A 26,338-nucleotide genomic window follows, 5' to 3' on the forward strand; every position below is an offset into this window, starting at 1 on the left:
TGGACAGACTCTTCGGGCAGACCCAGTAAACCCACTACACAAGCAGAACAAACTACACGTCCAATCTAGCCCAGACCAACAGTTTGTATCCTCTCTCTGATGGCAAAATAAATGCCAAAGAATTAAAATATTTTAAAAATTGGGACTTCCCTGGTGGCACAGTGGTTGAGAATCCATCTGCCAATGCAGGGGACACGGGTTCAAGCCCTGGTCCAGGAAGATCCCACATGCCGCGGAGCAACTAAGCCCGTGGTGCCACAACTACTGAGCCCGCATGCCACAACTACTGAAGCCCGTGAGCCTAGAGCCCGTGCTTGGCAACAAGAGAAGCCACCACAATGAGAAGCCCATGCAGCGCAATTTAGAGTAGACCCCGCTTGCTGCAACTAGAGACAGCCCGCACACAGCAACGAAGACCCAACAACAAAGACCCAATGCAGCCAAAAATAAATAAATAAATATATGAATAAATTTATTAAAACATTTTTTTTTAATCAGAAAGCTTTAGAAACATATTTAGGTACACAGTCACACTCTCAGGGGTAGGGAAAGACTTTTTAAGCATCACTCCAAATGCAAAATTTACACAGAGAAAAGACTGAGAAATCTGATAGGTTTAACCACAAAAAATAAAAACATGTCTCTGAATTTTAAAAAATTAACAAAGTAGAAATGTAGATCAGGAATAACAACGTTGTAAAAAGTTAAAGAGTAGTTTATAGAAACACAATTAGACTCTCATTTTATTGATTTATTACCCTCAAAAGGAAAACGGTAATAGGACCATAAGAGAAAATTAACAAAAGAGGAAATACAAATGTTCCACAGATATATGAAAATATGTGGAACATTACTAGTTATCAATGCACTGCAGATACAAAAGCAATGACAAAGGTTTTCCTCCCCATTAAATTAATCAAAATTAAAAAGAAACCAACAAATGAATGCCCAGTGATGGCAAAAGCAGGGGGTGGGTATTGGCACCATCCTACACTGCCAGTGAAAATGTAAATTATTCAGTCCTTCTAGGGTCAGTTGCCATCTGGTACCAAAAGCCTTAAAAATGTTCATCCTTTCTAATCAACAAAATTTTTCTCGAAAATGTTCAAGTATACATACTTGAAAACAGCCTCCATGTTGAATGGGTTGGGTTCCCTTGGACACAGACTCCTAGAGATTTCAGGGGTTATTTGGAGATTGCTCTCAGGAATTACTCGGGGAAAGAAGGCTGGGAAGCAGGACCGAGTGAAGAGGGAGTTCGCAGCCTTAGCCAAGATCCCACGAGGAGCTCAGCTGGCCCTCCGGAGCTGACCTGGATGGAGGCGAGAGGGCTGGGACTTGGGGTCCCCTCTTCTATCTATCAGCCCCTGTGTGTGACTGCCCCCAGAAGATAAGGGTGGGCGAGGCGGCTCTCCAGCCAAGGGCATTCCGAGACTCAGAGCTCTCAGCAGGCAAACGCCCCTGTTCTTCCTAATTCTTTATCAATACCACCTGCGGTTGCCCCGCGGGTCCATCTACTGACGATACATATGGTAACTCACATTTCTTGCTTTTATTTTCCAGCTTTACTGGTGTATAATGGAGAAATAAAAATTGTATATATTTAACGTGAACAACGTGATGGTTTAATATACGTCCACATTTTGAAGTGATTACCACAATCAAGTTTATTAACACGCTGGCCACCCCACAGTTACCATTTTGTGTGTGTGTGTGTGTGTGTGTGTGTGTGTGTGTGTGTGTGTGTGTGTGTGTGCTTGTTTGAGAACACTTACAATCTATTCCCTTAGCAAATTTCGAGTATACAACACGTTATTACTAAGTCAAGTCACCATGTTGTACATTAGATCCCCAGAATTTATTCCTTTTACAACTGAAAGTTTGTGATTTAAGGCAAACCTTTCAACATTCCTCAGTAAGGCTAGGTTAAATTAATTTTCCCACAATCGGTATTAATTATTGTGGGAAAGGCTCGCAGTGAGGTGTTCAGTGATAACAACTATTTATTTCTTGCTTGTCTACTTTATACCAGATACTATTCTAGGAATTAGAATAGAGTGGATAATAAGATAAGGAATGGGGGATGTGGTGGGATGAATTGGGAGATTGGGATTGACATGTATACACTGATGTGTATAAAATGGATGACTAATAAGAAAAAAAAAAAGATAAGGAAGACAGTCCCAAGGAGACTTCATTCTAGTGAGCAGGACAGATTGTGTACATGATGACATTTTTGTTATTTAAAAAGAAAAGGGGGACTTCTCTGGTAGCACAGTGGTTAAGAATCCGCCTGCCAATGCAGGGGATACGGGTTCCAGCCCTGGTCCTGGAAGATCCCACATGCCAGTGAGCAACTAAGTCCGGGCACCACAACTACTGAGCCTGCGCCCTGGAGCCCACATGCCACAACTACTGAGCCCATGTGCCATAACTACTGAAGCCCGTGTGCCTAGAGCCCATGCTCTGCAACAAGAGAAGCCACCGCAATAAGTCCGTGTACCGCAATAAAGAGTAGTCCCCGCTCGCCGCAACTAGAGAAAGCCCACGTGTAGCAAGGAAGACCCAACACAGCCAAAAATAAATAAGTAAATAAATAAAATTTTAAAAAGTAAATAAATAAAAAGAAAAGGATATATACATAGAAAAGCTATATATATATATATACATACTTATAATTTATATAAAAACTAGAAAAATAATGACTAATAGCTGTCATCCTCGATGAGACTACAGATAATTTTTTTCTGTGTTTTCATGGGTTAATTTTGAAATAAATGACGGAGAATGAGTTAATGCTTTTAAAAAGGAGAAGTATCTTCTCTAACTCCCCTCTTTTACATTGGAGGAAACCACCATCCCAATACTTAATCACTCTATCTCAAAATTATAGTATCACTGGAAATCATAGAATTATTGGTCCAAGAAGCTCCCACACTGATCCTGTGTTCCCAGTGACTTATATAAAATCACTGTGCACAGAGTGAAAGAACTAGGAACAGAGCCCAGGGAACAGGTAAATCTTTCTTCTGAAGAACAGAAGTCAACTTTGCGATAATGACTGTGTGTTTTCATTGGGTCCACAAAAAGCCATGAGGCTTTTGACTTAGAGGCAGGGTTATGCTTGCTTTTCCCAAGGGAGATTGGCAAGGATTAAGGGAATAAAGAATGTTGATTGTTAGGAGCAAAAAAATCAATAAAAAAGAACGCTATATGAGAAGTTAAGAGTATACAGTAAAGAAAATGCTATTAAGGAAAAGTATCAAAATTAAATATGGTTAAAAAAGTATATGGTAAGTGGACCATCTTTTTAGGTTAGCCAATCAGTTTTAATGGATGAGCTGAGAATGAGTTTGATGAGCAAACCAAAGAGAGAATAATGACAAAGAAAAAAAGGCAACAAAACCAGCAGATTTTTCCTCAGAACATTGTTTGCATATTGTCCAATTCACAGAATAATGCAATAGATATTAGTTTGACTTCAACCAAAAATTAGATTATTCGTACTGATACAGATACTGATGTAATAAACACAATGAAAAGTCACATAATTAGGAATAACTGATTCACATTCACGGATCATGCATTATAAAAAGGGTTCACTGCTGTAAGCCAGTCAGAGAGAAAGACAAATATCTTATGATATTGTTTACATGTGGAATCTAAAAAAAACAGATACAGGGACGTCCCTGGTGGTGCAGTGGTTAAGAGTCTGCCTGTCCATGCAGGGGACATGGGTTCAATCCCCGGTCCGGGAAGATCCCACGTGCCGCAGGGCAACTAAGCCCGTGAGCCACAACTACTGAGCCTGCGCTCTAGAGCCCACAAGCCACTACTACTGAGCCCATGTGCTGCAACTACTGAAGCCTGTACGCCTAGAGCCTGTGCTCTGCAACAAGAGAAGCTACTGTAATGAGAAGCCCACGTACCGTGATGAAAAGTAGCCCCCGCTCGCCGCAACTAGAGAAAGCCCATGAGCAGTAACGAAGACCTAATGAAGCCAAAAAATAAATAAATAAATAAAAATTTTTCTTAAAAAGATACAAATGAACTTATATACAAAACAGAAATAGACCCACAGACATAGAAAACAAACTTATGGTTGCCAAAGAGGAAAGGCAGGGGAGGGATAAATTAGGAGTTTGGGATGAACATATACACACTACTATATATAAAATAGATAACCAGCGAGGACCTACTATATAGCACAGAGAACTATACTCAATATTTTACAATAACCTATAAGGGAAAAGAATCTGAAAAAGAATATATATATGTATATACCTGTATAACTGAATCACTGCTGTGTACCTGAAACTAACACAACATTGTAAATCAACTACACTTCAATTTAAAAAGTTTTGAATAAATTACTGAAAAAATGCTTCATTGTTACTGGAACCAAAGTTTCCTAGAAAAATAATGTCCAAATTCCTTTTGCATTTGCAAAAAAATCCTAGTTACAGATATTAAGAAACTTCGCGGACTTGCATTCTCCTTTTAAAAACCTTGAAAATAATTTTAATTATTATTTTCATTTTTATGTGTTTCTTGTGTGAATTTCCACTTAATAGAATGAAAGAAATCGTTTATTTCCCAATGTATGTGAGATGAAAAAGTGTTATATAAAAGGAAAGACAAAATTTGTGAAAGCAAAGGCACTTGGGTTTTGGAAAGCATCTGTCAGAGTTAAAGACGGAGAATATAAGAAATTTTTGCAAAATACATAAAATTCATTCAGTTCCATATAATCATTTCAAAGTATCTCCTTTATACTAGTCACTGTGCTGCCTTCAGGGAATTCAAAGATGACTAAGAAGCATATGTATTAGTGGGGGAGAGAGACACATAAATAAACAGATCATTTTGATAGAATACATAAGTACTATGATAGAGATATCAATCGAATTGTGAGTATTCAAATGAGATAATTTTTTAAAGCCACATACAACATCTTTCTAATCAACTAAGAAACAAGAGAGATATACAGGTTTTTTCTTCGCTCCTGCTTTTTATTGCTAGAGCATATTAACGTATTGTTTTCAATTTCTTCATTATTTACAGTCAGAGTTTCCAAGTCTCTCTTCCTCTCCCTTCCCCGCCTGGTGCTTCCGAGCCCCTTCTCTCTCTTTTATTTTTATTTTTCTGCACCACACTGGCCCCGGAGAGACAAAAATAATCGCGGTTCTGTACAGAAGAGGGTCCGGGCAGCGCGGATGGAGGGCCTCGAGGGGGGATGGCGGTGGTGGATGCAATGGATTACGAGGAGGCGGTGGCGGCAGCCTGGGCGCTGCTGAAAATGGCTCCAGGAAGCTGCTGATGACAATGCATGAAGGGGTTCTGTTGACGTGCCAAGGTCCTCCAATACAGATGTTCTAGCAGAAAAATGGCCCCCAAAGATGACCTCATCCTAATCCCCCAACCTATGAAAGTTATGTTAGGCAGCAAAGGGGAGCTAAGGTAGCAGATGGAATCAAGGATGCTAATCAGCTGACTTTCAAAAAGGGAGACGAGGGCTTCCCTGGTGGCACAGTGGTTAAGAATCCGCCTGCCGATGCAGGGGACACGGGTTCGTGTCCCGGTCCGGGAAGATCCCACATGCCGCGGAGCGTCTGGGCCCTTGAGCCACAACTACTGAGCCTGTGTGCCACAACTACTGAGCCCGCGTGCCACAACTACTGAAGCCCGCACTCCTAGACTCCGTGCTCCACAACAAGAGAAGCCACCGCAATGAGAAGCCTGCGCACCGCAACGAAGAGTAGCCCCCGGTCACCGCAACTAGAGAAAGCCGGGGCGCAGCAACAAAGACCCAATGCAGCCAAAAATAGAAAATTAAATGAATAATTTTTTTTAAAACTAGTGAGTGAAATGCATTATCATCAAGCTTAGCAACAATAATAATAATAGCAATAGTAATATTAAAAATAAAATAGAAATAAAAGTAAAGTACCAAACTGAAGGTAAAAATAATCAATTGCACAAGGATAGGACTTTAAAAAAGTAAAAGTTTCTATTTTATTATATGTAGATTTTAAATTAATTACATATTTAACATTTACCATCTCTATGTCATACCTGATTTTTTTTGAAGAGGTTTTATAGCTCATTGTATTCTGTATTGCTAAGAACACATTTTCTGTGGTAATCACCTGCTAAAGAAGAACATTACCAAATTGTACTGATTCTACAAGTGTATAGACAGAATTGTAGAATATAGACATTTTTAGCCAGGAAGTACCTTAAAAATCATAATTCCAATATGAACAAATTGAGACTATTGAAATCATAGAAAGTAGAGATAATACTACCATGATACAGAAGCTCACCTAGATCCCAATCTACTGATGGATCCCATAGAGAACATTTACAGGAATTATAGCTAAACCTAGAAAAAAGGAAGAGTTAATGGTGCAGTGACGACAGGTTACAGAGGAGAAAAGCTGTTAAGTGAATAGAGGGAAGGCTCAAGATCAAGGGTACAAGTTACAGCAGGGAAGTAAGTCAGGACTTCATACTAGCAAGGATTGTTAGCAGTAAAGACGGCTAATCTTTCAGTGAGGGGAGCCCAAGGTCACCAGGAGTGCCCACAGAAGAAATGAACATTCCCCAATGTTGCAAAAGACCTCACAACACTGAATGGAAAAGTGCATGCAATCAAACTGCCAGATTCTGAATTTCACAAGACCCCGGTGACTGACCCTAGGTCACCAGCTATTTATTTTGTGTAGTAAATACATTTAGGAAAAGAATCATCAAGTACAATAATCACCACTTCTTTTTATACAGGACATTTCAATCCCAAAACTTAAGGTCAGAATCAAGGACCATCCTCTAAAGTGCATCAGTTTGGCTGTAGTTTTTCTCATTCCACCATGAACTGGTGAAAATTGCCCCTTGAGCCTGTGTGGACCTTTATGGCTGCCTTACCGATAAAATGTGGCAAAAGTGAGGCTCTGTGACTTCCACCACTAGGTCATTAAAAAAAAAAAAAAAAAAAAAAAAAAGCCAGGGGCTTCCCCGGTGGTCCAGTGGTTAAGACTCTCCCTTTCAATGCAGGGGGCATGGGTTCAATCCCCGGTCAGGGAACTAAGATCCCACGTGCCACGGGGTGCAGCCAAAAAAATGAAAAATAAATAAACTGCACATCTCTTTAAAACAAAAAAGCCATGCTCTTTCCCCTTGTTCTCTTGGGGCACTCGCTCTGGGAACCCAGCTGCTGTGCTAGGACGAAGCTCAGACCACAAGGCAAGGCCACGTCTAGGTTTTCCAGTCAACGCCCAGCTGAGCCCCAGCCAACTGTCGGACACATGAGTGATACCTTCCGCATGACTTCTAACTGCATTTGCTTGAGGGGGTCCCAAGCAAAAACCACCTGCAGCTGGGCTCAGTCACCCCCCGCTGAATTGTGAGAGATAGCCACAAAAATTGTACCAGGGTTCCACCAGGAGAGAAGCAGAACTGGAAGGGTGTAGATTTATGGCAAGGAGTGCGGTCATGATGGTGGGGGCCAGGAGGGGCAGGCTGCCAACTCTCGGGCAGGAGCTGACTCTGGGGCCCACAGGGGGAATCTCTTCCTCCTCAGGGAAGCCTCAGTCTGCCCCTGAGGACTTCCAACAGACTGAGTCAAACTGACCCAAAATACCAAGGACGATCTCCTTTACTAAAAGTCAACTGATTATAGACCTTAATCACATCTATAAAATATCTTCAGGGCAACAACCCAGATGAGTATCTGAATGACACAGTACTGCAACCTACCCAAGGTGACATTCGAGGCCGACCACCACAATAATGAAAGGCTTTGGGTTGTGTTAAGTCATTGAGTTTTGGGGGGTTTTCAAAATTAATTAATTAATTAATTCTATTTTTGGCTGCATTGGGTCTTCGTTGCTTTGGCTTTTTTTTTTTTTTTTTTCACACAGGCTTTCTCTAGTTGTGGCGAGTGGGGGCTACTCTTCGTTGCGGTGCGCGGGCTCTAGGTGCACGGGCTTCAGTAGTTGTGGCCTGCGGGCTCCATAGTTGTGGCTCGTGGGCTCTAGAGTGCAGGCTCGGTAGCTGTGGCGCATGGGCTTAGTTGCTCCGCGGCATGCGGGACCTTCCCGGACCGGGGCTCGAACCCGTGTCTCCTGCATTGGCAGGCGGATTCTTAACCACTGCGCCACCAGGGAAGTCCCAAGTCGTTGAGTTTTGAAAGTGATTCGTTCTGCACAAAGAGGTAACTGGGAAAGTCATGGACGTAGATTTAGTAAACGCTCTTGCTTAATAATCTTTAAGAGCGCTTCCAACCCAAAATGCCATAATTCACTACATAAACCTCCTACTAGGTCTGAAATGATAATTCTAGTGTCTAAAACTCCCGTGAAGATTTAACTGCATTCATAACCACCTTGATTGATTCATGTGGAGATAAGACCAAAGACCATTTAGATTTCTTTGGCTAAAAGTAATAGAAGTTCCTATTTGAAATAACCTTAAGCCAGGTAAATTTATCATCTCTCATAGCAGAAAGCCCTGTTCTGAGGCATAGTAACGGGGAGGGTGGCTGGTTGCAGGGCTGTGTAATTAACACATGAGCAACAGCAACTTTATGGTCACCCCCGTCTCCCCGTCCAGTCCTTCCCAGCTGTGCTTCTTTCTTAAGAGTCGTGAAGCTTCTCCAGAAGATTCCTCCTCCCTCCCTGCTCCTCCAGGAGCTTGCTCTGAGCCCCTCACCCGGAGAGAATGAGGTAACTATGGCCAACTTCAACTCGCCCCTCCCCGAGGGCCTGGCCCTGGAGAGGAGGGAAAAGGAAGGGGGCAGGCAGGGTGTGTGCTGATTTGAAGGCAAGGAGTATATGCAAAGAGAGGCGGTTGGCTCAGCACAGGTCACAAGGAAGTTTCCTGAGCTTGGAGACCGCCTCCAGTGCAGCACGGCACTAAGAAAACACTCCCTCTCTGGGTGTCCGACAGAACTGAATTCAAATCCTCAATCAGCCACTTAACGAAAAGTGTCACCTCCATTTATTGAAGCCGACTAAGATTCGTTCTCTTCTCACGGGCAGTAGGGATAGTGGCACCCGTCTGACCCGCTGGTGTCAGAACGCAACAAGGAACGAGTTATACCTTGCGTTCGCTGCATGCTGATCACGGCTAGGGTACCGTGCGTCGTCCCACGGACTCCCCACGTCAAACCCCACGTCGAAGTGCAGCAGGCACTTTGTTATTCTCACCCCGCAGACAGTACACTAGCAAGTGACATGCTCCAGGTGACACAGATGCTGAGAGACAGAACATGCACAGAACACAGCCTGACTCCAGAGCGGCCCCCCTCTGCTTTTTGAATCCAAGCCTGGACGAGGCCAGGCCCTCAAAATACGCTACTCCACATCACCTGCAAGACCTTACCCTTATTCATTGCCACTACGATGAGCAAAACAGCACTGAGATGCCCTGTGTCTGGGGGCCCGTCTACTCTGTCTGCACGTCCTCACTCCTGGCACTGATGAGAGACACACAGCAAATCTCTCTCTCTCATTTTTTTTTTTTTTTTCCTGTACGCGAGCGTCTCATCGTTGTGGCCTCTCCCGTTGCAAAGCACAGGCGCCGGACGCACAGGCTCAGCGGCCACGGCTCACGGGCCCAGCCGCTCCGTGGCATGTGGGATCTTCCCGGACCGGGGCACGAACCCGCGTCCCCTGCATCGGCAGGCGGACTCTCAACCACTGCGCCACCAGGGAAGCCCAGCAAATCTCTCTTAAGTGAATACACTAACAGGGAAGGTAGGCAAAATGTGGGCTTCTGGGGTCTAACCCATGAGAGAGAGAGAAGGAGAGGTTTAATGAGAAATGGCTCTACGTTTGTCAAAGAATACAATCTATTTTAAAATATCCACTGTGTGTGACAGCCCGGTTGGATAGCTCAGCGGTGGCACAGAGGACACAGGACACATCCCTGCCCTCCTAGAGGTACGTTCGAGGCCATGAAGGGCCGTGGACAGAGGCATAAACGATTTATATGTCTATAACATGTTCACGGCTAATTACTGGCTGAGACCCATAATGTAAATGTCTATCCCCATTTTTACTGAGAAAGGTCCTGAGGCTCAAAGGCTTTGAATGACCTGCCAGCTCGCACACAGGTGGGCCGTGCTGACTAGGCCGGGGGCGAGCAGTCCAGGCGGCTGTCACATTGCATTCATGTCACAAGAGTTGCCAAAGCCCGAGCCTGACTCTCTCCCTTGCGGGCAGCAAGGCCACACGGCTGACAGGGATTTGTTCCAAGGGCTTCACCAGGGAATGGAGGGCAGACCTGTGCATAAGTAAATAAATCTCAGGCTTGATGTCTTATTTTTACCCGAAGCCAAAAACCAGTTCTTTCCTCCTTTTGTCCGTGGGGAGACCTTGGTGGCAACCGCCTGTCTGGGCACAGGTCTGAGCTCCTGGACTGCATCGTCCTCAGGCCACTGTGACCTGAGGACCGGATGCCCCTTTCTGCTGGATCGTGTTAACCCCAGTTGCTGCTAAGCTGACTCGTCTGTTGTTTTTCACTGTCCTTGTACTTTGGGCTCCTGCTTCCTGACAGGGGCCTGTTTCTCTTTGCTCATGTCTACTTTTTGCTAACATATTCTTACAGTTAGGCAAACTTTTATATTTTACTTTCTTCCCCGTGCATAAATAACAGAACCTGGATGAAAACACAAGTTTTGTAATTTCGGATTACCAACTCTTTCTATTCTACTCCAAAGTTTCCTGATACATTACATGGGTTTTGTAAGAAACAATCAGCAAATATTTACTGAGTACCAAGCTCTCTGCTTAAGGATCTTTCAGTCTAGGGGATAAAGCAGACACACAGGCAGACGATCATAACACCGTGTGTTAACTCACGTGCTGAGAAAGCAGAGATTAATAATCTATGCAACTCTGAATCAATGTTTTCTGCTCCCTTTATATCCAGTTTGCTAGTGAATAAAATAGAAGGGTTCTCCAGAGTCTTAGATCCTTCTATCCTGACCCTCAATGTATTTAGCATTGACAATGGGCCAGACACTGTTCAAATTACAAGTAATGAACCAAAAACGGTGCTTGCTTAAATCCAGAGCAATAGTTCCAAAATCTGCCTTCTTTCAGAATTATCAGGTAAGTTTTATAAAAAGAAAGATTCACTTTGTTATAAAGCAGAAACTAACACAACACTGTAAAACAATTATACTCCAATAAAGATGTTAAATAAAAAAGATTCCAAAGAACCCACTCTAGACCTTCTATATCAATAATCTCCTTTTGATCTCTATATATTTTGATTTGTTAATAAGCAGGAGTGGATGGGTTGAGAGAAAAAAAAAAAAAAACAGACAAAATAGTAGAAGTAGAATAGGAAGAATGCCGTGACCAGAGCTATGAATACAGCATGTCATCTGAAGATTGGCCAAGCTCAGGGAGGGATCTTCACAAAATCCTGCCCATTAACCATGATGAAATAGCATTTCACACTCGCTAGGATGGCATAATGAAAACGATGGACAATAGCAAGGGTTGACAAGGATGTAGAGAAACTGGATCCATCAGACATTGATGGTGGGAATGGAAAACGGTGTAGCCACGTTGGAAAAACAGCATAGCAGCTCCTCAAAAAGTTAAACATAGAGTTACCATATGACCCAGCAATTCCACTCATAACATACACCTAAGATAATTAAAAACATATGTCCATGTGGAAATCTGTAAGTAAATATTCATAGCAGCATTATTCATAAGCCAAAAAATAGAAACAACTCGAATGTCCATCAACTGATGAATCAGTAAACAAGGTGTCACATATCTATTCAAAGGAATATTATTTGGCTATAAAAAGGAATGAAGGCACAGCAAAGGAAACCATTAACAAAAATGAAAAGGCAGCCTAGTGAATGGGAGAAAATATTTGCATATCATATACGTGACAAGAGGTTAACATCAAAATATACAAAGAATTCATATAACTTAAGAGCAAAAAAATAAACAATCCAATTTAAAATGGGCAGAGGAGCTAAACAGACATTTTTCCAAAGAAGACATACAGATAACCAAGAGGTACATGAAAAGATGCTCAACATTACTAATCATCAGGGAAATGCAAATCAAAACCACAACGAGAAAATGAGATATCACCTCACACCTGTTAGGATGGCTATTATCAAAAAGCAAGAAATAACAAGTGTTGACAGGGATGTGGAGAAAAGGGAACCACTGTGCACTATTGGTGGGAATGTAAATTGGTGCAGCCATCGTGGAAGACAGTATGGGGGTTCCTCCAAAAATTAAAAATAGAACTACCATATGATCCAGAAATGCCACTGCTAGGTATTTATTCAAAGAAAATGAAAACACTAACTTGAAAAGATATATACACACCTACATTCATAGCAGCACTGCTTATAATAGGCAATATAGGACAGCAACCTAAGTGTCATTGATGGATGACTGGATAAAGACAATGTGGCTTACATACACACACTCACACACACACACACACACACACACTCACTCACTCACTGGAATATTATTCAGCCTTAAAAAGAATAAAATCTTACCATTTGTGACAACACAGATGGACCTTGAGGGCATTATGCTAAATGTAATATGTCTGAGAGAGAAAGATAAGTACTGTATGATCTCACTTATATATAGAATCTAAAAAACAAAACCAAAAATAAATTAAAAAAAAACAAGTTCACAGATACAGAGAATAGACTGGTGGTTTTCAGAAGAAGGCGCTGGGGTGAAAAATGGGGGAAGGGAGTCAAAAGGTACTAACTTCCAGTTATAAAATAAATAAGTCATGGGCATGTAATATACAGCAGGGGGACTATAGTTAATAATACTATATTGCATATATGAAAGTTGCTAAGTTAGTAAATCTTGAAAGATCTCTTCACAAGAAAAAGAAATTCTGTAACTATGTATGGGAATGAATGTTAACTAGACGTATGGTGGTGATAATTCACAATATATACAAATATCGAATCATTATGCTGTACACCTAAAACTAATATAGTGTTGTATGTTTATTATACCTGAAAAAGGAATGACGGACTGTGACATACCATAACATGAATGAACCTTGAAAACATTATGCCAAGTGAAAGAAGGCAATCACCAAAGGCCACATATTATGATTCCACTTATATGGAGGGTCCAGAATATATAGAGAAAGAAAGGAGATGAGTGGCTGCCATGCTTGAGGGGAAGATGGATGGGGATATGGGGTTTCTTTGGGGGTTGATGAAAAGGTTCTGAAATTAGACAGCAATGATTGCAGAACCTTGTGCATATACAAAAGCCACTGAATTGCTCATCTTAAAAGGGTGAATATTATAGCATGTGAACTATATCTCAATTTAAAATATATATTTAAAAAAATTTAACAGTATCACAAAAGAATAGTTCTGCCTATTGCATTACAAGGAGGAAAAAATTAAATGGGGGAAAGAAGGTTTTTGAATTATGAACTCCTGAATTTTTTTTTAGATTCATCAATTATTAATATTTAGCTTTATTTGCTTTGGCATTCACTGTCTCTCCATATATACATGTTTTTTTCTCCTGAACCCCTTAAGGGTAAGGAGACATTGTGCCCTTTTCCCTATAAATAGTGATTACTTCCTAAGAGCAACAACATTTTCTTACCAAACCACAGCACAGTGGTTTAAGTCAGAAATTTAACATTGATACTGTTGACTGATCTACCGTCCATAGTCAAATTTTGCCACTTATTCCAGTAGCATCCTTAATGGCTAATTTTTTCAGCCCAGGAGCCAGTCTACAATCATGCATTGCACTTAGTTCTCATGTCACTTTAGTCTAAATATGAAATAATTCTTCAGCCTTTTTGAACTCCTGAATTTTAAGGGAAAGGATTTTATCTTATCCATCAGTGTTAGCCCAGGAGCTATTATGCTTCCTAGCCTGTATATTATACCCTCTGCACAAGTTAAGATGTTTCCCATTATCAGTTAAGGAAAATGCAAACTCATCTAAATAATGAGGACTTGTCCCATTTGACTGAAAAGTTCAGATTTAGACTTCAGGTAAGGCTTGATCATCAAGGATCCAATTTCTTTCTATATCTCAATTCTGCACTTTGTACAACTTTGACCTCTGACCAGATTTCTTCTTCCTCCTAAGATGGCACCTGGTAGTTTCTAGAGCAACAAGTTTCCTCATTTAAGTCCCTGGCAGCTTACTGAAAGTCCAGATGGTCTTTATCGGGCTGACTTAGGTCTTGCACCATAACAAAAGGAATCCCTGAATTCAGCAGGACAGTGTCAGAGAATAAAAGAAAGAGGCCCAGAGCAAGAAGCAAAGCTAAGTTCATTTTCTTGCTGAGAAGACGACAGCCTCTCACTCAGAAACCGACTAAAAGAAAAAGGGATAGACATGTAGGAATAAAGAGGCATTTATTCCATATTAGCAGGGATTCTAGGCTTTAAGTGCTGATTATTTTGAGGAGGGAGGGAGGCTGAAAATTTCTCCTTTTGGTGGATATTTTTTTAAGTTTATGAGACAAAGTGCAGGTATGGTTTTCCAAGAGATCCCAAGTGAGATACTTGAGACTCCATCCGGCTCTTGCAACAGGCACTTTATGGGCAAGCATAGGGCTTGGCAATTATGTATTTTTTACAAAACAATGGTAAAATGGCATTTTTCACAGAACTAGAACAAAAAATTTCACAATTTGTATGGAAACACAAAAGACCCAGAATAGCCACAGCAATCTTGAGAATGAAAAACGGAGCTGGAGGAATCAGGCTCCCAGACTTCAGACTATACTACAAACCTGCAATAATCAAGACAGTATGGTACTGGCACAAAAACAGAAATATAGATCAGTGGAACAGAATAGAAAGCCCAGAGATAAACCCATGCACCTATGGTCACCTTATCTTTGATAAACGAGGCAAGAATACACAATGGAGAAAAGACATCCTCTTCAATCAGTGGTGCTGGGAATATTGGACAGCTACATGTAAAAGAATGAAATTAGAACACTCCCTAACACCATATACAAAAATAAACTCAAAATGGGTTAAAGACCTAAATGTAAGGCCAGAAACTATCAAACTCTTAGAAGAAAACATAGGCAGAACACTCTACGACATAAATCACAGCGAGATCCTTTTTGAACCACCTCCTAGAGAAATGGAAATAAAAACAAAAATAAACAAATGGGACTTAATGAAACTTAAAAGCTTTTGCACAGCAAAGGAAACCATAAACAAGACAAAAAGACAGCCCTTAGAATGGGAGAAAATATTTGCAAATGAAGCAACTGACAAAGGATTAATCTCCAAAATTTACAAGCAGCTCATGCAGCTCAATGTCAAAAAAAGCAAACAACCCAATCCAAAACTGGGCAGAAGACCTAAACAGACATTTCTCCAGAGAAGATACACAGATTGCCAACAAACACATGAAAGGATGCTCAACATCACTAATCATAGGAGAAAGGCAAATCAAAACTACAATGAGGTATCACCTCACATTGGTCAGAATGGCCATCATCAAGAAATCTACAAATAATAAATCCTGGAGAGGGTGTGGAGAAAAGGGAACCCTCTTGCACTGCTGGTGGGAATGTAAATTGATACTGCCACTATGGAGAACAGTTTCAAGATTCCTTAAAAAACGAAAAATAGAACTAACATAGGACCCAGCAATCCCACTACTGGGCATATACCCTGAGAAAACCATAATTCAAAAAGAGTAATGAACCACAATGTTCACTGCAGCTCTATTTATAATAGCCAGGACATGGAAGCAACCTAAGTGTCCATCGACAGACAAATGGATAAAGAAGATGTGTCACATATATACAATGGAATATTACTCAGCCATTAAAAGAAATGAAATTGAGTTATCTGCAGTGAGGTGGATGGACCTAGAGACTGTCATACAGAGTGAAGTAAGTCAGAAAGAGAAAAACAAATACCGTATGCTAACACATATATATGGAATCTAAAAAAAAAAAAAAAGGTTCTGAAGAACCTAGGGGCAGGACAGGAATAAAGGCACAGACATAGAGAATGGACTTGAGGATATGGGTAGGGGGAAGGGTAAGCTGGGACGAAGTGAGAGAGTGGGATGGACATATATACACTACGCAAATGTAAAATAGATAGCTAGTGGGAAGCAGCCGCATAGCACAGGGAGATCAGCTCGGTGCTTTGTGACCACCTAGAGGAGTGGGATAGGGAGGATGGGAGGGAGACGCAAGAGAGAGGAGATATGGGGATATATGTATACATATAGCTGATTCACTTTGTTATACAGCAGCAACTAATACACCATTGTAAAGGAATTATACTCCAATAAAGATGTAAAAAACAAAACAAAACAAAACACAATGGTAAGGAAATTCCCTGGCGGTCCAGTGGTAAGGACTCAGTGCTTTCACTGCTGAGGGCTCGGGTTACATCTCTGGTGGGGGAACTAAGATCCCGTGGCCAAAAACAAACAAACAAACAAAAAAAGGTAAGCACTTATTGTTTGAAACCAATGAGGGTCCATCCCTGGATGTTGGGTGGGGTCAATCCCACCAACATGAATGAAGAGACGATTGTTGAAGAGGAAATCAGGTGCCCTGTTCTCTCTGAATTCACTCACTGAATGAATAAGAAAGACAAGACAGTAAGGCTGACCTTGACAGCCGTGCACAAAGGAAGACAAGTATACAAAGATAGGACTGGGGTTGTGTAGGGATTCCCTAGGCCTCTTGGAGATGGTTTTCTAGACAAGAGACAACCAAAAAATGTGCCAATGTTACCTTAAGTAATTGATCCACTCGTGTCCCTCCCCACCCTTTCTACATTTGCAGATTTGCCACTTAAAAAAATTTATTGAAATGCTGTCAGGCACTGAGATATTTCTTTATTTGCTAATGGGGGTAATAGGGAGTTTATTTTCATCGGATTCTTTGTGTTGGCAACAGCATAAGAAACCCAAGAGCAAGAGACTTTCTGAAGGAAAACTGTGCAGAGTAAATTCCAAATGACTGAAAGTTCACCAACAAAAGGGGCATAAACAACCAACATTTTCTCTCCTCCTTCTGTAAAGCTATCTTGCTTCCTGTTTCTAAAGTTTTTCCAAATTTAAAACTGATTTCTCAGTCAGTGAATTTTTTAAAGCACGTGGGCAAACACATCGAGTTAACAAGTGTGTTCTCAGATAGTAAGAGAAGGCCAGTCAACAAACTTCGGGATACTCGCTTCACAGCCAAAGAGAGCATAGTCTGTCTCTGCTGTCCACTGGCTATGTGACCTGGAACACACTGCTTAAACGCTCTGTCTTGTCCCCTTAAAATAACTGGGACAATATCTCCCTAAGAGGGTTGCACCAGAGACCAATGGAAATAATGCCTATAAACCACTTAGCCCAGTGCCTAGAAAAATCACTCAATATTTGCTATGTTATAATTATCATAATTCATGGGAAATCTGTTCCAAACACCTGAAGTGCAACTATCTACTTAAATGTTATTTAATATCCCTCATGTGACCCTAAAATGTAGACATCTGAGAAATGAGGTAGCGCTTTCCTCATGCATCAGACGCAAAAACTGAGGATAGAAGACAACACACCAATACATCTGTAGCAAAATCAAAACTTCCTCCTATCAATCATCTATACAAGTGAAAACGGCCAATGCACAGAGACATTAACCCTCAGAACCAGAAGAGGATGCATTGACTAAACCCCCTTGTGTATCTGATAGAACTACCCAGGCCTAGGCAGTCAAGGAGGGCAAAAATCGGGCCAAATAACTATTTAATGATCTAGTTAATTAAAATAGATCTCATAGCCTCCTCATAAAAGTAATAATAATAACAAGCTCATATATATATATATATATATATATATATATATATATATATATACACACATGTATATATATGTATATATATATGTGATATTTCCAGGTATTGTTCTAAGTACTTTCCATATATTGATTCATTTTCATATAGTGACTCTTTCCATATATTGGCTCAATACATGACTTTCCATATATTGACCCCGTCTGTTGACTCACGGTCTTCACGACAGCTCTGACAGACCGGGGACACCATGGAACTGGGCAGGGGCAGGGTTGGGATGCAAACTCTGGCCACGTGCCTCAGGGTCTGTGTCCTACCATTACACGCTATGTCCTACACGGCCCAATATTTCCTGCAGCCATATTCAAATTTTAAATTAACCTAATTAGGCCAAGGGGGAGGGATGGATTGGGAGTTTGGAATTAGCAGATACAAACTATTATATATAGAATGGATAAACAACAAGGTCCTACTGTAGACCACTGGGAACTATCTTCGATATCCTCTGATACACTATAATGGAAAAGAACATGAAAAAGAATGTATTTGTATGTATAACTGAATCACTGTGCTGTACAGCAGAAATGAACACAACGTGCAAATCACCTATACTTCAATAAAATAAATTTTTAAAAATAATTCATTAACCCTAATTAAAATTAAATAATGTTACAAGTTCAGTTCCTCCATGGGACTAGCCACAGCTCAAGTGCTCAACAGCCACACGTGGCCCGTTGGCTTCCGTCGGGCAGAGCAGAGGCAGAACGTTTCCATCATCACAGATACTCCTCTTACAGCCCTGTGCTCCTGACCATGACACTTCACCGCGTCGTGGACTCCAGCAGTCCGTCCGCTCTACCCACCCATCGTAAGGGTTACACGTGAATTCAAAACATACTTAGGTTACCTCATTCTCTTATTGAGAAAACAGCTTCCTCAGGGCCTACTTTTTACACCCCTACTCAGTATAACACATCAAAGGGTGCAAAGCAACCTTCTGAGACAATAATTTTGCATCCATGTAACCCCCAAATTTAGCTCAGACAGGAGTCAAGAGAAACAAATCACACGCAGGGGGTGAGGCGGAACGCTGTTGGTGCGAACGTTGCCGTGGAATCCAATTGCACCCTGCCCGTGACTGTCTATTCCTAACCAAAGTCAAGAGCCCCCAAAGTAACAGAAATGATCGACGACCACGAGTTGTTTTCCATCAACATCTTTTTTTTTTTTTCTACTCTTCTTTCCTTCTCTCATTCTCCTACTTCTGCTTTTCTTCTCACTCCCTCCGAAAGTGCCACAGTCTTTGCAGGATCCAAGTCTTTCACAATTTATCATGAGAATTAGGGAATGTGTTCTTCCTTTAAAAGCCCTCCTCCTTCTCTTCCTCCACCTCCTTTTCTTGCTTTTCACTGATAGCAGCTGCCATAACAGCGAACCTATTATATGCCAGAGCCCTGTGCAATGCGCCTTATTCTATTATCTCATTTAAGCTCAGAACAGCCTCATCTGGTAGGATTACAAAACCTATTTACAGAGAGAAAACCAAGGTGTAACCTACCCAGGCCACATCATAAGGGGTGAAGGCTGGACGTGGATTCAGGTCTGCAGGCCTTCAAGGACCGTGCTCTTTACTGACGTAGTAGGCCGTCCTCAGCGTCCTCAAAACAGGGTCACCTGGAATAGTGGAAAGAGCTTTTTACTAAGGGAATAAAAAAAAAAAACCTTGGTTTTCATCCTATTCCAGAATAAATTCAACTGTTATTGTGGGGAAATTATTTAATGTCTCTGGATTTCAGTTTCTTATTTGTCAGATGAGGAGCTGAGGGAGAGGATTTTTGAAGCCCCTTCCAGCTCAAAACTAGAATTCTATTCTACCGATATAAGTATATTTTAATCTTTCTCCTAAGTATATGACTTTTACCACATTTAGTGACTGGCTGTCACTGTGCGCCAGGCATTTTACACACAGTATCTCATTTCATCTTTATCACAACCTTGGGAGGTAATTTCATTGCGGATTAAATGAATTCCATGGTGCAGAAATTGAGACTCAGGGCAGCTAAGTAACTTGCCCCGGCTATGAAGGATGGAGGCTGAACCCAAACTCAAGGCATCTGGCTCTGTACTCAAAGGCTGCACTGACTCCCAGTTGTACCCGCAAGTCCTCCCCCATATGCTAGACTTTTCACAGCACACAGATATCTAGCAGTAGAGAGTAATAGTACAGAAATATATTAACTCTCCAGAAAAAATTCAGAACACAGGAAAAACCAAGCAAACATATTTTTTTTTTTTTTTTTTTTTGCGGTACGCGGGCCTCTCACTGTTGTGGCCTCTCCCATTGCGGAGCACAGGCTCCGGACGCGCAGGCCCAGCGGCCACAGCTCACGGGCCCAGCCGCTCCGCGGCATGTGGGATCTTCCCGGACCAGGGCACGAACCCGTGTCTCCTGCATCGGCAGGCGGATTCTCAACCACTGCGCCACCAGGGAAGCCCAACCAAGCAAACATATTTTGATGACGAGCCTCTTACCAGTCTGTGATGCAGGAGGCATATTCAACGTTTAACTGTCTCATTCCACCTACAGAATAAACTTTTATTTGTGAATTAAGCTGACTTCCGTGGAATCTTCAAAAACAATCATATAATGAACACTGACTGTAGTAGCTCCATTAAGCTTAAAATCCCATATAGTTTTTTAAAATTGGCATTTCTCCCTACACGTTTAATAATAATCTTTCTTAAGTGTGGGTAAATCCTGGCTCAATAATACTATCGACAAATGAACCTTTCGCACTTTAACTGCCTAAAGTTGGTGGACACTCAAAGCCTCATACGGGATCTGAGCCCCTCCCATGTCTGGCAAAAAGCAGTGGTTTATAAGGGCAATTAAGACATTTCTGGAACCATCGCTCAACATTCTCTTGGGACTAGGATCTCTCCTCATGTAACTATGTAAGGCTATAAACTGTTTTCTTTTTAACTTCATCAAATGTGTCATAGGAAAATCCCTTTTGCGGAGCAAATATATGGATAGATATGTGACGAAGCAAATATAGTAATATTTTCATTATGGAATCTAGGTGGTGGCAATATGGATACTTACTGTACAACTCTTTCAACTTTTATATTTGAAAGTTTCACAATCAAACGTTGGGAGAAAAGTCCCTCTTATAAATGATGTATTGTATATTCTACAAATACTTATTGACTCCCTACTATATATACCAGGCACCGGTATATGCCGAACAAGGAGCTGAGGGTTTAATGAAACAGCCCTGCGGCATTGGCTTAGGCCAGACTTGGAGCCCAAAGCCGAGAACCAGATATTCTTTCCGTTGAAGCAGGAAAACCCCCATGGCCCCCCCTGCCTGAGAAGGCCCCAGTTACGTGCCTGCTGACGGTGACCCAATCAAAGACTGTCACATACACTTGCAAGTCAGTTGGGAAACTCCTGGCCCACAAGCCACTCCCACCACCTCCAAACCACCTCCCCAAATCCCACCCTAAGGGGAAAAAAATCCCTCCCAAATTGGACATGGACCAAGAGCTGTTTGTATTTCCTCCTTTCACTCTATAAAACTATCCTTTCGAATCCCCTTGCGTCTCTCGCAGAAGGAGTGAAAACAGAGCTGACTCCCTCACTACAGGAGACTCCGAATCAGCAGACTTTGACGAAGTCTACAGGTGGTCTTCAATCATTTGATAGGCCTCAACCACCGTCATCGATATGGTTCGTTAAAATCAGTTGTGACAACCCTCTAAAAACACACGGGGCGCCTGTATTTGTTTCCCCCCCGTTTCCACTGTCCTTGGATTGCAGTCTGCTGTTTAGCGAGATGGTGATACAGTTACAGGTCGCTGCCCAGAGTGGCACATAACCCCAGGTAACTCCTTGAGAGCCTGTTACTTGAGAAGGTCACCTGCCTCTTGGGGAAACTGGTTGAAAATAGCTGAGTATTTACCAGCGTGCTCCTAAATGCTTTGCCCTCCCCAAAGTACAGGATAAGGAAGTGTCAACACTGATGGCTGCCTGTGGGCTGCATATTTACTTTGTGGAACAGTGGCCTGAACATCATGACTGAGTCACTCTAGGAGACTCAATAAAAAGCATGGCGTTGGTCCACATGTTTTTTTTTGTTTTTTTTTTTTTGTTTTTTTTCTGCGGTACGCGGGCCTCACTGTTGTGGCCTCTCCCGTTGCGGAGCACAGGCTCCGGACGCGCAGGCGCAGCGGCCACGGCTCACGGGCCCAGCCGCCCCGTGGCACGTGGGATCCTCCCGGACCGGGACACGAACCCGCGTCCCCTGCATCGGCAGGCGGACTCCCAACCACTGCGCCACCAGGGAAGCCCTGGTCCACATGTTTTGATTCAATATCTCCCATCCCATCTGACCAAACACTCAAATAACTCACTCCTGATGTCTCTTCTCATGATTTCAAACCAAAGTGATTAAGCTCTCCTCCTGGAAACACTCATGGTTACAAGCCCTGGAAAGAAGGCATGAAGGAAAGGAAGACAGGGAGGGAGGGAGGAAAGAAGGAAGAAGATAACGCTGTTTTACCATCTCTCCGAACATGGAGAGGAATATGATCAAAGTTCCTTGCAAGGATACATCCTCAATATTTTAATTTTAAACATGCCAGTCCCAAGGGCAAATAACACCATTTGTTTCTTTCTGTTTTATACGGCATCACGTTTTTCAGAATTGTTGCTGCGCTTCATATATAGTTCCCCTCCAAATTTTCTGACAGAGACTTACTATGGCTCACTTCTGAATCAGCAAAGCCTAACGCAAAAGGGAAGACCTAGCAGTGTAATACCCAGTCAGTGCAATAGTCCTTTTTGTCACTTTATCCAATAGGCTTTTGGAGTTTCACTGTTAGCATGGTACTTTGAAATCTGATAGGAGCTATCCAGCTAAGACAATCAACACCCTTCTGACACGCTCTTCAGAACTGGCTGACTTGTGAAATGACGTGTGTGTGTGTGTGTCTGTAGGTGTCTTCACAAAGAAAGAGGGGAGGTCCTCCGAGCTTCCTACAGGTGGGAAATTAGAAAAGTGACTTCTAGACTCTTCTAGAAAGGTTTCTGTTAGTATAATGTTCTGACTAGTATCATGGTTGCAAAAGGCTAACCCCACGAGTCCATCGGCTTGGAACGCCTGTCGCACTTTAGGTCCCTAGGGAAAGATCCCTGCTCAGGATGCAGTCAGGCCGTGCATGCAGCCTCCCCCAGCTCTGTTTGGATACACTGCTGACCTACTGTCCGACACCGTCGGCAGCGATCCCACAGACCCAGCTGGCCGGCCAGGTCAGCACAGCACAAGATGAGCCACCTTGGGACCCAGAGCTGCTGCTCAGCCCTTAGCTCAGATCCTCTGCAGGTTGGGCAGGGTTGAGGCGGCCCTAGATACAAAGGGGAGGCCAGGTGCCCAGGCCCCATACAGGGCGCACAGAAGTGACCAGATGAGGCCCAGACCCATCTGACAACTGAATGAATGTGCCCCTCCAAGATTCACTTTATCATCCAAACGAACCTTCACTTCCTCACCAAAAGCGGGAATGTATGTCAAACGACACACATAAAACTAGAAAACAGACTTCCATTCTGCACAAAAGTAAACACGCATAGGGAGGCTACTGTTGCTTACTTGAAAAAGAAAAGAAAATGGTAGCTTCACTTTTGACATCTAATCGTTTTGACTTACATTAGCTATGGCAATAGAGATCGAGAATAATGACCAACAAATGAAACACAGATACCATAACCTGCCTGACTCTGATGGGTGTGGTGTCCACTGTGAGTTGCTGAGGCAATATCACTTCCCTGTTTCATCCTCATTTAGAGAATTTCAATTCTGACAGGAATGGCACCAGGCCCAGAGAACAAAACAGTCATCAGACCCTACTGCAGCTAAAGGTCACTGTGGGACATGGTGCAGGGCAAGAAGATGTACATTTACTAGGGTTTCTGGAAATGTTCCAAGTCCTGATCTAGCCACTTATTCTTCCTCATTCATCTTTCTTCTTTGTTTCTGGAATGCTAACATAATTCTGAGATGCTCAGCCATTATGCAAGAAGGACGGTGAAGTAAAAGGGTGAAATGAGCCCGGCCCTAGAACAGCTGCACTGGATCCTGAAATGACCACCTCCATACTTTGCGCAAGAAAAATGAAACTCCTTATTTGTTTAAGCAGTATCGAAGTTCCTGCCCCTCCCAGCTAAATCTATCCCAAGTAAAGAGAGTGGATCAAGAAACACCAACATTTCCCAAAATTCTTTGGGTTTTATTCACATCAAGTGGTTCTCCTCGTCTTCAGATCAAGGAGATCACCTTCAGAAAGATGTGCTCATTGTCTCCAACCTGACCTCACTAGGAGGAAGACAGGTTTGGGGTCCTGGCATTTTGGCAATTAAGGTAAAACTAAAGGAGAGTCGAACTCCACCACACTTTCTTCCAAGGTGAGCTACTGAAGTCAATATTTTATTGAATACAATAAAAACAAAGAGTAATGTCCAGGATAATGATGCCGGCATGTTTCCTACATTCCTATCAATGGGAAACTATTCTAGAATTAACATAGAGTTGATCGTATCGTGTACTGCCTAATGACAAGGCCATCCTATGCATTCTCTGACTATTTAGGGCAAACAAAATACAAATCTCAATGTAAAAGTATGGAATTCAGAGAAACAATGATTTAAAAGGAGAGATCCATGAATTTCAGATGAATTCCAGCTGTCAATGGACATATATCAAACATGTTTTGGACAGAAAACTTATTGTCCTGGCACCTTTGGTCATTCGGAGCCTAGAAATGAAATTGTTCACGCCTAGTTCCTAGATTTCAAACTGCTACCCCTTTAACTGTTCATCCTCATTTATAAAATCAGTAGGCTTAATGGTCATCTGTCTCCTTCCAAGGCAGTTATGAGAAACAGGTCAATGCCAGTACAACTTTGCCCCTCAATTCTTCAGCTTGCACAGCTTTGTGGTGCTCTACTAGGTAAACTTCAAAGTGATTTAAATGGACCTGTTCCATCCATTCACATACAGGAGCTGATTACCTTTCAAAACTAGTGTACCAAAGTTCAGAACCCCATTCTTCCGTGCTCCGTGGGAAGTGTCAACTGCCTCGGCGGTAAGTTTGTCAGAGTCCATTTCCAAGAGTGAGGGAGGCTGTTGGCAGACATTGCTGTCTATAAATGGAGTAGAAGGGAAAGAAAGAAAAGGAGATTGTTAGTTGCAACACTTTGGTTGGCGATTCCTCATCCTTTCTCCTTGCCCACCTCCTAATGTAGGTGCTAAAAAAGCAAGATCCTTCCTTTTCTAGCCACTTTTGTAGCTCAGAGAGGCCATGAGACCCCCTTCTGCCCAAAGAGATGTAAGGTAGAGGGACTTCTGGGAAAGACTTTTGTTCTTGGATAAAAGGAAACAGGTAGGGCTTCCCTGGTGGGCGCAGTGGTTGCGAGTCCGCCTGCCGATGCAGGGGACGCGGGTTCGTGCCCCGGTCTGGGAGGATCCCACACGCCGCGGAGCGGCTGGGCCCGTGAGCCATGGCCACTGGGCCTGTGCGTCCGGAGCCTGTGCTCCGCAACGGGAGAGGCCACAGCAGTGAGAGGTCCGCGTAACGCAAAAAAAAAAAAAAAAAAAAAAAGGAAACAGTTCTTCTCCTTCTGCACTCATACATGGCCGCATAAAGACTTGCTGTCTGTAGGTGTGGCAAACACCTGGTGACCATGAAGCCTGACATCTAAGGATAAAAACTAAACAGGCTACAGATGTGGAAGCATAGGAAAGAAAGAACATGGGACCCCATGATACTAAGTCACAAACCAATCTGGAAACACCTCCCTCTAAATATCTTATTAAGTTTGCAATAAATGTCCTTTTTTAACAGGACACCTGAGAGAACAATACTGACTCAGATTCAGCATTGGGACCTACAAAATTATAGGGGCCCTAAAAATATAACACAAAAATAACTCAAGAACTGGCAACAGTTATGGCCGAATCCATGAATAATCAATTTAAACAGCTTGTTAGTTTCATGGAAATATTTACCTGGTAGAGTAAGAACCAGTTGGAACAATTCCAGGGTTCCCAAGCCTCCAGGGCAATTTAGAATGAGAGCCAGACTTCTCTGGAAGGAATTTCACCACTCCCTCTTCATTGAGAACGTGCTTATTTACCCTACAGGCACAGGTATAAAGATCAAGGAAATCATGAGAATCATTTCTTATATTCATATAGCAAATTATCTCTTGATAATATTGTTTTTAATAATAATTAATCTTTGCAATATCCTTGTGTGTGGGGGGAGAAGGGATAAAGAATAATTACTGCCATTTTAGAGGGAAAATATACAAAGAACAGGAAATTAAGTGATCACCTATACATCACAGTCAACATGTAGCCCCACATAAAGACAGCCAGTAAGCCAGCAGAGATTAGATTCCAGTTATCTTAAATCCCAGTCTAGCCTCTGTCCCTCTGGCACTCT

At 42.3% G+C, this 26,338-nt stretch overlaps 1 protein-coding gene across 3 annotated transcripts in view; it reads right to left on the reverse strand.

Moving 5' to 3' along the window:
• Nucleotides 1-26,338, reverse strand: part of SOCS6 (suppressor of cytokine signaling 6) — a 1,023,578-nt gene that overhangs the window by 950,789 nt on the left and 46,451 nt on the right. For 2 of the 3 annotated variants that reach the window (XR_010836697.1, XR_010836698.1), the window contains exons 3-5: nucleotides 25,900-26,028; nucleotides 24,903-25,034; nucleotides 19,389-19,504 (exon numbers count right to left, since the gene is read on the reverse strand). The gene's annotated coding sequence lies outside the window, so the exon portion shown is untranslated. Of the gene's footprint in view, nucleotides 1-3,929; nucleotides 3,992-19,388; nucleotides 19,505-24,902; nucleotides 25,035-25,899; nucleotides 26,029-26,338 lie in introns of all 3 variants that reach the window. The other variant, XR_010836699.1, reaches the window with a different exon arrangement.

The sequence above is a fragment of the Kogia breviceps genome, chromosome 15 (genome assembly GCF_026419965.1).
Source record: "Kogia breviceps isolate mKogBre1 chromosome 15, mKogBre1 haplotype 1, whole genome shotgun sequence".
Taxonomy (NCBI): Eukaryota; Metazoa; Chordata; class Mammalia; order Artiodactyla; family Physeteridae; genus Kogia; species Kogia breviceps.